We start from the raw sequence: 15,803 nt of genomic DNA, 5'->3' as shown, positions 1-15,803 counted from the left end.
TAATCCTTGGGAGAAGAGCAATGATAAATCTCGATAAAATAGTTAAGAGCAGAGACATCACACTGACAACAAAGGCCCGCATAATTAAAGCAATGGTGTTCCCTGTAGTAAGATATGGCTGTGAGAGCTGGACCATAAGGAAGGCTGAGCGAAGGAAGATCGATGCTTTTGAACTGTGGTGTTGGAGGAAAATTCTGAGAGTGCCTTGGACTGCAAGAAGATCAAACCAGTCCATCCTCCAGGAAATAAAGCCAGGCTGCTCACTTGAGGGAATGATATTAAAGGCAAAACTGAAATACTTTGGCCACATAATGAGAAGACAGGACAGCCTGGAGAAGATGTTGATGCTAGGGAGAGTGGAAGGCAAAAGGAAGAGGGGCCGACCAAGGGCAAGATGGATAGATGGTATTCTAGATGGTATTCTAGAGGTGACGGACTTGTCCCTGGGGGAGCTGGGGGTGTTGACGACCGACAGGAAGCTGGCGTGGGCTGGTCCATGAAGTCACAAAGAGTCGGAAGCAACTAAATGAATAAAGAACAGTTGCATGGTTATACCTGCCATCTTGACTTTTTTGGACATCCCAACCCCCTTGCAGACATCCCTGGAAAGAAGTACCATTATGTTGCTGTATTTTCCTATAGGGATCTGACAAATTGCCAAAAACAGGAGAAAAAAATGTGTTATTTCCTTGTTCGTTTAAAGATAACAGAACAACCATTTGGGGTGAGGGAGACCAAAAATAATATGTTTAGTTTTTTTTCCAAACAACATATCTAGACTATAATTCCTCTTCAGGTTGAATTCCTGATGACACCAATGAGAGCTCAAGGCAGAGAGCCTTACAGCATCTAGTCCCTAAAGTTGTTGTGGTAATTTGTTGTCATGTTGGTTGTCAAGCTGTATTCTCCATGGGAAATGAACCCTACTTAATATACTCATTCTGTTATAGTAGAGAGACCATCCATTTTTCAAGAGTCCAGTTTTCACATATAGAAAAGGAGACAACTATCCTAAAAAAATTAATTGTATTTTGAAATGCTGATTTGTGAAGGAAGGTTAGATGGTTGCAGACAGTACATGTAAACATACAGAGTGCTGCTGGAAAAAGCTAGGTTGATCTGCTAGAAATCAGTAACATGGCATACACAGACATTTTCCTTGATACCTCCAGATGTATTATTCCACTTGTTTTGAATTCTTTTAGATGCTTTTAATGAGATAAACAAATAAATGGAAAGCTGCTGTTCAGTAAAGCCAAGTGACCATTTTTAATATCTTTATATACCAGAATACTTCAGGGTTCCACAAAGGTCCCAAATCCATTTTTAGAAAACTAAAATGTCTAAACCCAGAGAAAAAAGTAAGTTGAACATGGAAACAAATACGTGGGGTGTTAGAGGGAGTGAGTTCTCTTAGCCATTTGCCTTCTGGTAATGGGGGCTTTGTGATTGCCCATGTCCATCATGGCAGCCAAGGAGATTTCCCCATTTTGAAATGTTGTCCACACCAGTGTGTCTCAACCTTGGCAACCTTAAAATATGTGGACTTCAACTCCCAGAATTCCCCAGCCAGCATGCTGGCTGGGGAATTCTGTGAGTTGAAGTTCACATATCGTAAAGTCACCAAGGCTGAGGAACACTGGCTCACATCATAATCTCTAAATTCCAGATATATCCATCAACCATAAAAACATATCTATCCATGCTCTGAAGTGTCATCCAATTGATCTATGACCAGTGGTGAGATGCAGAATCAGAGAGATCCTAAACTGAAATAAATTGATACAATTATTGATTGTAAGAAACTCTACATTTGAAGGTTTACTGGGCTTATTATCCAAGATCCCAAGAGAGAGAGACTAAATGAATAAAATCATTTTCAAAAAAGACTAAAAGCTCCAAAGCAAAGCTTGAAACAACAAATTCTAATGTGCAATCTGCATAGATCTTCAATGCCTGCATGCTTGTAGGAATATCATTTTATGCTCCCTCAGTGATAAGCATTTTGTGAGCTAATGGAATTAAATAGATTTCTTTGACAAACCTCTAGGTTTGTTTTGCTTACACATAGGAACAAAGCCTGAAAAACATACAACAATTTTTCATTCATATTTTTTTTCTGCAAAGCTGAACATACTTCCCATACCAAATGCACATTGTTGTTTATGAGGAGAAACAACAAGGAAAGGCAGTACAAGGGTTTAATATACCATCATTCTCAAATGTTGCCTACCAGATCTGTTTATCCATCCATCTAACTATGACCTCAAGCACCTTTGGGAACTTCTATGGGGAGATATTTGTTTTTACGGATATGGTAGATACTGTTTATTGTCTAATCTCTTTACTGTTCTGGAAGACATTGAATAAGCAGAATAAGAGAGAAAAGATCCTGATGTCCCTATCTATCTCACTACTTAGTCTGAATATAATTAAAGTTCATGGCTTCTGTATCATCTCCCTTAATTCAATTACTGAATGTTGTTCTTATGTAAGTAAATGAACACTGGTTATCTTCAAGATAAATTCTCCTTGTTCAGTCTGAGCAAACTGAAAGAGGCCCCTATCAAGAATTATAAGGAGAGGGGACACAGAGGTGGCCCTTCTTAGTGGCCCTTCCCTTCCTGTGAAACAGGATACTGTCAGAATATAGAGCAAAGAACCATGCTGAGACCAGAAGATTAAGCTCTAGTGTTTATAGTTCTACTCTACAAGACAAAATCCTACTAAACTGAAAAGGCACTAGCAAACCCTACCAGATCAGCCAGAAAGCTAAGGTGGTTCTTTTCTGGTCCTCTTGATTGGAAGCCAAAGAGATTCAGTACTGCACATGTGCTTTTCCCTCTGGAGAGGGCCCCCTTCTTCTTCACCAGCAATCTCCATAACAGATACTCTCTGAAGCAAGACTGGCTCCCAGTTTTGTGGCCTTCAAGAACTTAGCTGAATTGCCTCCTTCAGAAGTCTTTTGGGATTGAACATCTGTTGTGGGATCAGCACCAGTTACAGAAATGTTGTTATTGTACTGTGGCTTTATTTATGACATTATTATTGTATTGCATTGTTATTCTGAACACTGCTTAGAGCCTTTGAAGTGAACTGATTTATACATTGGATAAATAAACATTAAATGGAATCACCTTCTTGGGTTCTGGGTGACAAATGCAATCAAGTAGCCCATAGAGTAATCTAATCATTTGCTAATTTACTGTAAATCCTTGACAGAAAATATAATTCAATCCTGAGTTGTCTGAAGGAACTCCAGATAGATAAATAAGTCAGGGTATTATATAGTTATTCCTGGAGGCAGGGTGTCTGCAAGGGGTAAAATAAAATAATATGGCAGCTACAGCCATGTGATTGGAGCCACACCCTTTTAGAGTGCATTGTAACACACACAAAAAAGACAAGGCTTCAATCACATGGTTGTGGCTGCCATATTGACTTTTCTGATATGTCCCTGAAGTTATCTCTGGCATTCTTCATGGCTACTTTCATTCATAGTTCCTTCTAGAACTGTTTTACCTCTTATAATTCACCACAACTTCACATACAAAATTTTAAAGGTACATCAAGTGCTTATCAAGTATTTAGAAGATGCACCATCATTAATAAAATTTTGATGGAGAGTAGAATCTTATTAGCAGAATAAACAGTTACTGAATCACAGCAAAACAAGCAGTGCAGAAAGAGGACACAAAATTTAAGGCTGCTACTTCACCCTGAATAATTTTTCCCAAGTACACTTTAGTTCTATATCCCTACATTTGAATGGTTCTCAAAATGGTTGAGAAGTCACACATTTTGTTTCTGCTACAACCAGGGTCAATGGCACATGTAATGTGCATGAATGTCATGAGTGCCGTTGAGCTAAAGTCATCAGCGCAATGGCACACATGACAATGACAAGGGAATAGGTGAAGGGGTACAAGTTAAGTAGCCATCAACCTACAACGACTAACGGCCAACAAACAATAGCCAAATGAATCACGGAGCCACCCAAACCATCAGCGGCAATACAACGGGGATCGCCCAGCTGAAAGCAATCAGCAGAAGAATGGAAACCTGATGATGGGCGATCCCGGAAACCCTCACCCACCGGCAGGGCAACGCATGGGACAAAGGGGGGTGACGTGACCGTGAGCGAGGGGGCGCTGACCGGCGCGGGGTATTTAAACCCCGCACCGGCGCGCTCCTGTCACTCTCAGCTTTTTTCTACTAACGCTGTACCTGCCCTGCAATAAACCAGAGCCTGATTCGCAAACCAGTGTCTGAATGTTATTCAGGGGGAGGCAGCGCATGACAATGAACTTCAGACCAATGACTATATGTGTTAAGTAATCCTTTACTTTCTCTGTATATTTTTCAGTATTTTTGTTAACTGTAATTTATAAGGCAATTCCTATGATACCTCAAGTTTACATGGAGTTTCTTCAAATTTATTGGCATAACAATAAATCTGGTGTTATGTTGGGCTGAACGAGAGTGATTGGCCAAATGTCTCCCAGTGAGCTGCATGGTCAAACCTGAATATCTGCTAGTCCAAATCTGGGATTTTATTTTGCTTTCATTCAGCAAAAATGCTGGCTTGCTCTGAAATCCTTTTTGGCTTATCCAGCCAACTGCCTATTTGCTGTTTGGTAGCTCTCATTCTGGAACTCAGCCAGGGTTCCTCCAGGAGTCAAGGCTTCATCTCTTGACATCTTGCATGCCAAAACAAAGGCTGTGTTTGCATGACACACTTATCCATGAAATTGAATCACAGAGTACTTAGGTAACCCATTTTCCTGGGTTTAAACAACACACTGAACTGGAAACTAACCACACAGGATGAGTACATACCATCTATTATGTTAAAATGAAGTTGGTTGGTTCACTGCAATTATTCATGCAAATATAGCCAAATCTTCATACCCTGAATCACCTATTAATTGCCTTAAGGCATTGGCCCTCACAATGATGCTTCCAATCCCATCTGACAGTACAGCTGATTTCTTAGGATCTCAAAATTCTTTAACATGCCATACATGATATTGGGCCATAGACACTGGGCACATCTACTTTGGAATTGATGGAGCTATAGAAATTAAGCACCAAGGCAGTCTTGAAGCTGTATTTACCCTCCTTTTGGCACAGCCAAGGCCCAAGGGCATTGTGCCAGTTTTTTCAAGCATGTTTTTGAGCCAGACACATGCAACATTTAGCCCATTCTGTTCTCTAGCCTACTTCCCTTCAGTTCCTGTATTATTTTCTCAGGTTATTTTCCCCTTTCTGAATTATATTCCACACTAGGAGAGCTCAGGTTTTTCAAATAATGGCTCAGGCTGTCATTAACCCTCCCCCCTCCCCCTCCCCCTCCCCTTCCCCCTCCCTCTCTCTCTCAGTGTGTGTGTGTGTGTTGGAGGAGCCATGATAGAAAAAAACAAAGCTGCTAGAGCCAGAACAGATATCTACATCTGAGCCCAACTCCACGTGCACTGATTCTGTGTTTCAAGATATCTATCTATCTATCTATCTATCTATCTATCTATCTATCTATCTATCTATCTATCTATCTCAATTCTGTGATAGATGCTCAGAATTAATGTTTTTAGGCTCAGAATTCTAATGATCATCCTAAGCCACATTCTGCCTAATATAACAGCATTGTACAATAAAACCGTAAAGGTAAATGGGTTGTTATGAGTTAATCTAGCGAATTATAATTGCATTTCCACACTGAGCACGGATTTCACAGCCTCCCTGTGTTTGATCTTTTGCAAGACAATATGAGATATACGAATGTTGAAAAAAAAAAGTACACTGAGAGTAATTTAGGTGCATTCATATCAGCCCACTCCTTCAAAGCTCTAGGCACCAGCAAAATAATAAAACAGAGAATGAAAATTAAGAGTGTTTTTGGATTATAACTCATTGACCTGCCAGGCAACAGGCTCCCTCCCATATTAAAGTGGCAGAGATTAATGGGAGATGTAGTTGAAACTGATGAACCTGATCAGTGTGCCTGGGCAGCTGAGTTTGCAACTTTTGCCTGTGTCCCAATGTTTTAGGTCTTAATGTTTTCCTCCTTCTCTCTCTCCCTCCCTCATAAAAAATAAAGTGCTTAATCAAACTGGATCTCCCCACCAGCTCCATCAGTATATAATCAACAGGATTCCAGCAAACTATCACAGCGGCTGAGAATTCTGAGAATTGTGGTCCTAACAACGTCTAGGGGTCACCTAGTTGGGGAAGACTGACTCTGTATATCGGATACAATGGCCTGTTTTGGCCATAATTTGGTGTAACCAAACCCAAGGGAAACTCCTATTAACTTAAGGGAGTATTCCAATGGTCCATAGGAAAGGACCCACAAAGTTATAGGTAAAGGTAAAGGTTTCCCTTGACATTAAGTCCACTTGTGTCCTACTCTAGGGGGTGGTGCTCATCTCCGTTTCAAAGCTGAAGAGCCAGCGTTTGTCCGTAGACACTTCCATGGTCATGTGGCTGGCATGATTAAGCGGAATGCCGTTACCTGCCCGCCGAAGCGGTACCTATTAATCTACTCACATTTGCATGTTTTCGAACTGCTAGGTTGGCAGGAGCTGGGACTAGCAATGAGAGCTCACCCTGTCACGCGTATTCGAACCACTGACCTTTTGACTGGCAAGCTCAGCAGCTCAGCAGTTTAACCCGCAGCGAGCGTAATTCCCCACCTATAGTCATTACCCTTCCCAGTGGTGGTGGGGGAATTAAAAATCTGCTAATCATGGTACTACAGCAGGAATGGGATGTACCTGACTGCAGGACTGGATGACTACGTCATCTCTAGGCTCCTTCTCTGTCCATCCTTCTACACCACATTCTGCCATAATCTGAATTAGTCATGAAGAAACTAAATCACCGGTAGCAGCTTTACTTAGGATTTCTTTCCCCTTGTTTTCCTTTCTTTATATATGCAACAACATGGCCTCTTACAACAGTCACTCATGCTTTGGTCATCACATTTGGACTGCTACAATGTGCTCTACATGGGGCTGCCCTTGAAGACTGCTTAGAACTGGTCCAGGATGCAGCAGCATAACCAGTGATGGGAATGCCATGGTATGCCCAATTCAAGGCCAGGTCATCACCTATAAAGCCCTTTATGCATAGGACTAGTGATTTGAGGGACTGCTTGTCTTATGTAGCCTCTGTCCTTTGCATACAATTGGGCAGAGTTGGCATGCCTAAGGTCCTGTCGATCAGACTGTGTCATCTGATAGATCCAAGAAGCAGGCCTCCTGCCCTCTAGAACAATGACCCTATTTAAACAAGCCCTTAAAGCCTATCTATTACCCAAGGCCTTGAACTAGAGAAGTGGGTGCACCTTTTATGAGATGTTTGTTTTGCTGGTGTTGGTGTTCCTTTCTCCAGACCTTTGGTTTTTAGGATTTCTGTGTTACTCTATCTTTAATTGTCTCATGTTGTATGACATCCAGAGTCGGGATGCAAGCGGGCAGCCTGTAAATTTAGTAAATAGATAAGTAAACAAACAAACAATGACTTCCAGGTCTCTCTGTATTCTGTTTGGTAAGCAACGGGCATTTGCTCAGCCCCATCCTTTCATTATAATGCTTTTTAGCCTTGACTAAAGCAGAAAGGACCATAGAGTTAAAGCACTTACAGTCCTGCTAGCTGAGCAGTCTCATACTGTTGTCAAATTCTGATTGACCATCGTATAAATTTACTGGTCACCAATTGCTTCCACCATTTGCAGGGGAGGTAAAATGGTGACATGCACCAATTGTATATTGTGCTATATGGAAGAAGTAAGCTTATGACAGGGGACTTTTGGCATGCAGCCAGAGAAGAGTTGCCAGAAGAAGGCAAAGGAACTGCTGTGATAAAAAAATATAGCTCTACCACTTCGGTGCAAATCCAAAGGACCACCTGAACAGTTTATTAGGGAGATCACAGCATAGCAGCAGATGAGACTGATTAGGGTTTTTAACACACTTTGAGGTTTTCCTTGGATGCTGTCAGCTCAGCTTGGAAAATAGTGCATTAATATCAATGCAGCTAAGGACAACTTAAACTTGTCTCACTCCCAGGCTGAGGACCAGATGGAGGCAGTAAGCAGAAAAAAAGATGCTACCAGGGTATATTTGCACCATAATGGAGAAAGGCCTTTAGTAAATTGAGCTGTTTGGGGACCATTATGTAAAAATCCAACTACATGCTCAGGAAGAATGTAGCTGTGGGGGGCGGGGGGAAACAGCATCAGAGAAAACAGAAACTGGAAGTATCCAGAATCACCCAAATCTATTGTTTTTTCTACATACTGGTACAGTTTATTTTCTACTTGTCTGAACAAGGAATGGAATTTACAGAGGCAAAGAAAACTGCAATTCTACATAGAAAATCCTGACATTATTATTAAGCACTATTTGCAAAAATATGCTTTACTGGAGTTATGTACTGAATTCAAAGAACTCAACAGAGTTAACCTGTGCTTTCATACCCAGCCCAGCTCTTTTCATTAATACTGTTTCAATGGGATTCTGTTGAGATTTGCTTCTTCCAGTTGAACATCAATGTGCTTTAATGCAGCATTGGGTGACTTTGGCAGTCATAATGTAGTTTGAGAGGGGGTTGGGGGTGATGATGTAAGTTGGGTGGGGCCATCATGCTGATAAGGTGGGATTTAGTGTTCTTCATTCTGTCTATTGTGTCTCAGTTGGGCTTATACTAGAGTTATCATGTGTTTTCTGCATCACAATGATGGGAACCTGAAATTCAGCATTGCAGTGCGGTGTCCTGCAGCCACAGATTGCCCACCCTTTCTCTTTATGGTATAAAGTTGAAGTTAAAGTTGACGTGTGTTAAGGCCCCCTTTCTTGGTTATATTAATATCTATGGCCTTTGTTTACTCAGTGACCATATCTATTTATTTTGTACTATTTAAATTGTTTTAATTTTCTATGGTTTTTTATGATTGTATGCCGCCCAGAGTCACTTGTTGAGATGGGTGGCTATACAAATCAATTCAAATCAATAAATAAATAAAATGTAAAAAGCTCTAATTTATAATTGGTTGCTTATAAATCCATGAGTTAAAATTGAAATGCCTCTATCCTACAAGGGTCAGATAAGAGTAACATAGTTATTTCTAGAACAATTGCGCAACACAGTATTTACATTGGGAACATTCAGTGACATCTGTTGTCTCTTTCCCCACCCCAATAATCTCCTCTGGAAAGATTAGCTTGGTTTTTCCTTTCTCCACAAATGATACTGTAACCTTATTTTCCACATGATCAATTCAATTTCCCAACGTCCTGCTCACTTCGGTATTTTCAGCTGAAACAGGGTGTGCAGGTCAAACATTATCTCATTGTCATCCTGATTTTAAAGCAACGAGTCCAAACTGATCTCACTTGTAGTCTTTCTAACATATTATGAGTATTGACCAAGTCTGATGTTATTTGATAGCATAGGACTGGAGAAGCACAGAATGAAACTCAGCGACCATATCTATTTATTTTGTACTGTTTTAATTGTTTTAATTTTCTATGGTTTTTTATGATTGTACGCCGCCCAGAGTCACTTGTTGTGATGGGTGGCTATACAAATCAAATCAAATAAAGTACTGAAGTAGATTATAGATTGGACTTAGTTGTACAACCTGTTATGGTGACCATCAACCCCCCCCCCCCGCCACACACACACACACACCCTTGAGTTTTTAAAACTTTAGTTTTGTCCCATCTGGACCTAAAATAGGTCTCTATGGAAAATATAAATAGATATTTATTGTTGATGTGAGCTGATAGGTAATGTTAAGATGGCAGTCAGAGATACTGGCTTCCATTGTATTCAGCCCCCTCACCCTACCCCAACTAAACATTTTCTGGGTTTGCACAGAAAATGGTTAGCCAAAAGCTAACCAAGAGGGTGGGTCCGAACAACACACTGAGTTGAAGTGCAGTTGGCTAATTTGTGCTTTGTGTGTTCTGCAGACCTAGAAGATTATCTCTGTCTTCATAGCACAAGAACTGTAGACAGTGGGGCCTTCTCTGGAGCTATTTCACAAGTTACCATTTTCTGACTCATGACAAGCCAGGGCTATAAAACAGGGTAGCCAGTAGCACCATGATTTATTTATTTAAACTCATTTATATGGCTGCCCATCTCATAGCAATGACTCTGGGCAGCATACAAGAAATTTAAACCAAGCAACAGTAAAATTAATCAACCAATAATCCAGATAAACAAAGTCTAAGATCAAATAAAATAATTCCCAATTTACCACAAAAAGCAACAATGGCATCACACATGACATTAATTATGAAATTTGCATGACTTAACTGTGTAGTACATGTTGTCATAATTTGTGTGATTGCATCATGGCACATCTGACATTTTCCCCACTATCCCCTCCAGAAATCCATGGGTGGGGAACTAGTGCTCATAATTGTCCATGCTTACTGAGGTTAGTGGGAGCTGATAAACTATAGATCCCATACCCCTGATAGAGAAGCAGTAGAAAGTCCACATGAAATATATTCCAAGTAGAACTTGATCCAGACTGCCCAGCTAAAAGGTGATAGATGTCTCTAAACCACAAAGGCTTGGCTTGCAGCCTTGTTTCCAAGTTGGCATTGACCTGATTGTGCTCTATTTTATTTATTTTATTTTATATTTTCTATCCTACCTTTATTATTTTTATAAATAACTCAAGGCAGGGAACATACCTCATACTCCTTCCTCCTCCTATTTTCCCCACAACAACAACCCTGTGAGGTGAGTTGGGCTGAGAGAGAGCGACTGGCCCAAGGTCACCCAGCTGGCTTTCATGCCTAAGGCGGGACTAGAACTCTCAGTCTCCTGGTTCCTAGCCTGTTGCCTTAACACTAGACCAAACTGGCTCTTTTCCTAGACTTAAGCTTTTTACCTTCATTTGACAAATAATACATGGCATGTATATTTCATCTTATAATAATCTTTTGAAGGCTTTTTAAGTGGTTGAACTTTAGTCTTCTTTCAAGATCCCAGAACTCTTGACATATAGTTAGATAAGGTTCAGAAACCTGAATTTCTAGCAAGGCTCATGTTGGAATGCAATTTAAGGTTGGCATTTGATTCATGCACATATTGTTTCACATGAGTGGTGACCTAGGAACTGTAAAGTTCATTGTGCCTCAGGATATTTATTTTGTCTCTCATCTCATTGACAAATTCTCTTAGCTAAAATTTAGTAGTCACTCCTGGAAAAAGAAAACTATCTCTCTCTAAACAGACATTATGATTTTGTGATTATTCCTTGTACCATTGAATGATTACTTGGCAACACACCTAGCCACAAGCACCTGCAGCCACTCTCTTAAACTCCAAGTGTTTCTGCCAAGCCTTATCAGAGACTGGAATCACTCATCTGCATCTTTCTCATGCCCATCAGCTGATGCGATATGGATAGATTTCAGACTGCAGATGAAGGTACCAGAGGTAATGGGATGTTGGTGTGTTGGAGCGGGGGAGAGGAGGAGGAAAAATGAGTGGAATCTGGAACAGCAGATATGAATATAAGCAATTAGAAGTCAGCATATCTAAGTCAAAAGTAGCTGCCAAGCTGTAGTCCCAGGAGTAAAGGTTGTTGTATTATAAGGGTATGGAAGCTTTTGAAGGGCTGAAAAGGTCAGGCAACATTGGACCCTTCCAAGTTAAAGTTATAAATTTTAAAAAGTGAAGTTGAGTAACTTCAGTGAAAGTTAATAATGAACAGATGAGAGCTATCCTCTGATATAGCAGAGATAAATTCAGGCCATTCAAAAATGATACACCTACAGTATATTTAATTTTGTATGTGTGCCTTTAAATCATTATTGACTCCTGGCAACTGCCTGGACTAGGCCCTGAAGTTTTCTTGGCAAGGTTGTTCAGAAGTGGTTTGCCATTGCCTCCTTCCTAGGGTTGAGAGAGAGTGACTGGCCCAAGGTCACCCAGCTGGCTTTGTGCTAAGGCAGAGATGGAACTCATGGTTTCTAGCCTGGTGCCTTAACCACTATACCAAACTGGCTCCCTTTATTTAAGTATTTGCATGTGCTTTTTGTTGAAGGTATGCTGTGAGACATAAAAACCTACCAAACATTTACTTGACAGTAGCAATTAAGGAACTCATGGAAAATAACTGTTCGTATCACACAACTATTGAATTAGTTGACAGACTCAGCTATTAGCTATCCTGATTTGCACAAACACCAAGCTCAAGGTATATTTTTTCTGCTTCCATATTTGCTCTCTCCTGATATGTGAAAAGTAATTTGTCTTGCCCATTGTAAAATGAAGTTGCCAAAAGTTCAGCTAGTTCACAATTACACAGAATACAAACTATGAGTATACATAGGCCCAGCAAAAGTCCTTGTGGCATTAGGAAAAAAACCCCTCTGCTTAATCTTCAGTATATTAGTTAAAAGCTGTTTGCTTTATAAAGAAAAGAACTGAATATCCATCCTGTTAGTTGTCCAAAGCACAGGGAGGTTAGAAAACATACTATGACTGACAATATGAAAATAAATATCAGTTCCAAAACTAATGAGTTCCTGTCTATTTTCTGGGTACAATTCAAAGTGTTAGCTCTTAACCAACTTCCTTCCATCTGGTGTTCAATATTCCCAACCCAACAGTGCTGTCTTGAAGCTTTCTTGTTTTAAAAATCCTCATTAAGTTTGATGGGAAAGCAATTGCTCTGATTATTTTTATTCTCTCTAGCCCTTTCTTGAAAAGAAATTGCATGATGGGATTTCTGACACTGCTTCTCTGTCTGTCAGCAGGATAGCTCTCCAAAAACTGAACATAATAGGACCAACTTTGGTGTGGTGGGGAGAGAAGCCAGAAAGAAAGATCAGGTTTGAAAGTGGGCCAGATCTGCTTTTAGGCTGTGGGGGGAAAAATTTTGGGGTGGAAAAAAATAGCTGTGTACCTCTCAATGACAGCTGGACAGTGCTCAAAATGTTGTTGAATGTCCATTCTAAACTCTCCCTTTTTTTCTCTGTCACATGAGACTGAGTAGAGTATATGCACTCCATAAACACCCAAAGTGGACTGGAGCATTTGTGGTCCACAAAGAAACAACACAAGAGAAGAGCAGAAACACACACCAAGATCACAATGCATTATTTCATTTCAGAAAAGACCGTATAGATGCTGTATAGCCACTGCTGCTAAAGGAGTTGGAAAGAATTCCAGAAGCTATGCTCTGCATGCTTTCTCTGTCACACTTTTCATAGAAGATATTTCTGGGGAAATCCTCATAAGTTGTATTATTTTTTTCTCCCCTTATCTTAGTTACAGGGCAGCCAAAGGCTATGTGTGACTGGCCTGTCTTTCAATACATTAATGCCTCTAGTGGTCTGCCATCTCCTTAGTTTTTCATGCTTCAATTAAATCTTAAATTAAGTTAACAGGAGAGAACTGCTACACAAATGTAAGATCTGGGGCAGCCAGATAGATTGCAGATTGATGGAAAGAAAAATGGGTGGAGGACACAATAACAGCAAACCATCTGCCATCCACAAACAATAAGGAAAGCTGAAAAACATTGCTTAAAAGGATGCTAATTAAATTCTTAAACCTCCTGAAAGTAAGATCTCCTTTGCAGGGGAAGAAGAACCATTCAATCTTAAAACCCTGATTTTCTTGGCCATGGTTTACCACAATTGAATGGTCCTGGATAACACATTAGGTCATAAACTATAGTCTATATATCTCATATTGCAATAAACCAAAACCAAGCAACCATATTATGAGGTTCTTTTCTGGATGGCTTTTTAAACTGTCTGAGATGGACATTTTAATGATCATATTCTCACTTTGAGAATGCTTTTTTCCAGGGAAACTGATTTCTCCAGTGTTGATTCTGATATCTTTTAATTTTCCTAGCCCTCTATTTTGGGGGCTTCTTTTTCAGGTTAGAAATTAGAATTAAATTCACATTCTGTAAACAGATAGAAGCATCTTTTCTTTTGCTCTTCATTCATGTATCTACTCTGTGAACAATCTTGGAGATTCTGATTTTCTTTTACTAACAGCATTAGCTTTCCAATTGTATTTGTTATCTCCTTAAATCCTATGTTTAAACAATAATAAGATGCCACAGAAATGGATGGCCTTCAAGACCTGAAACTGAAATGTATTTTAAAAATAATCTATAAAAAAGAATTTTCCTTCAGTAGAGGCTTACTGAACCCAGTATATTTTGCCTTTATTTTTTTTCCCCAGGAGCTTCTGGCATGGTAGATAAATACTTCAAAAACAAAGAGAAAATGGAGTTTTCAGAGTCCAAGTGAACAGTGCAATAGTTTTCTGCCTGCCAGACAAGAAAGTCAGCAGAATTTTTTCTACCATTTCCTGTGCAGAAGTTGCCTTCCTTCTTTCCTTCCTTCCTTCCTTCCTGCCCTCTTCTTTCTCATTTTTTTTTTCAAACATGGTCCCATCTCTGAATATTTAAAAGTAAAATTTTGAATAAATGGGCTAAGGAGAGAAATCAAGGGACATGTTTTTCACCAAAGCTAAGAATCCCAAACTAAACTCTTACTAATATATAAATTAAAAAATAGATCTCTGGTTCCACTAGTCCCATGAGTTTAGGTCAAACCTAAAGATGTAAATGCCATAGCAAAGTAAACTATGGGATGCTATTAGAGTTGCCATTTGATAATTCCTAGAGTATAACCCCACTGAGCTCAATGGGTCAATGGGATGCACTTCTATGAGACAACTACACTGTAAATTAGTGATTAATAAATGCATGGTGGAATAGATTATTAGGACTACTCTTCTTCTGAGTTTCCATTGGTCCACAAATTGTTCATAAATAGTCTTTGTTCACATCATCTGAATTTTGTATGTAAGGTACTGTAACTTCTGTAGCCTCCAACAGCCTGTGTGGTGTAGTGGTTTAGGTGTGGGCCAGGAGTGGGGAGTCCATCCACAGCCATGGTGCCTGTGGGATGTTCACTGCCTCTCAACTAAATCTATCTCATAGGGTTGTTGTGGGAAAAATAGGAGTGAGTGTTATATAGGCTGCCTTCAGCTCCTGAATAAAAGGCAGGATTTGAATCCAATAAAGAAATAAATCTATACTTTCTGAAGATGCATGCATTGCTATCTCTATATAACAGGTCAACTGAATGAAGCATTCTGTGTTATGAAGTAGCAGCAGGTGTCTTCAGGGAAGACCAATATTCTTTAAGAAGGTGAATTTAACAGGAAATATTCCAGGTGCTTCATGACCATCTACATAATCTCAGTAGTCATTACAACAACGATCTAAAGTAGGCCAGGAATGTTGTATCCTCTCAAAGATAGAAAGCTGTGTCTGATACACTCTAATGAGCTGACACAGCTGCATTTGATGCAGGCATTTTGCAAAGAGACACAGACTCAAGGTGAAGTGTTTTCCCTTTCTTGAAGTATATTTCTTGTTTGGATGGCTAAGGGACTCTATCTTGCAGCAGCTTTATTAATTAGGGTTGTAGCTATAGCAACAGATGCAAAATGAAAAGCACACTCTTGGCTTAGTAAGAGGCAACAATATGGGGCTATTACAAAGAATACAGGGAATTCTTATAAAATGTGTCTGGCATTGAATTGAGCAATTTATGTCTCCACTGTCACCACATATCACCCCTAATTATTTGTGGAGAAAGCTTTCAAGCTAGGTTGGTTTATTTATTTTCCATAACTGTTAATGTATTATTTATGTTTTACTTTCTTAAACCATTATTTATCAATATTTTTTTAAACTTTCCCCAATTCATTATCCATGAACTAGTATTTCCAATACT

The sequence above is a fragment of the Candoia aspera genome, chromosome 7 (assembly GCF_035149785.1).
Source record: "Candoia aspera isolate rCanAsp1 chromosome 7, rCanAsp1.hap2, whole genome shotgun sequence".
In the NCBI taxonomy this organism is placed as follows: domain Eukaryota; kingdom Metazoa; phylum Chordata; class Lepidosauria; order Squamata; family Boidae; genus Candoia; species Candoia aspera.
This window is presented reverse-complemented; position numbering follows the sequence as displayed.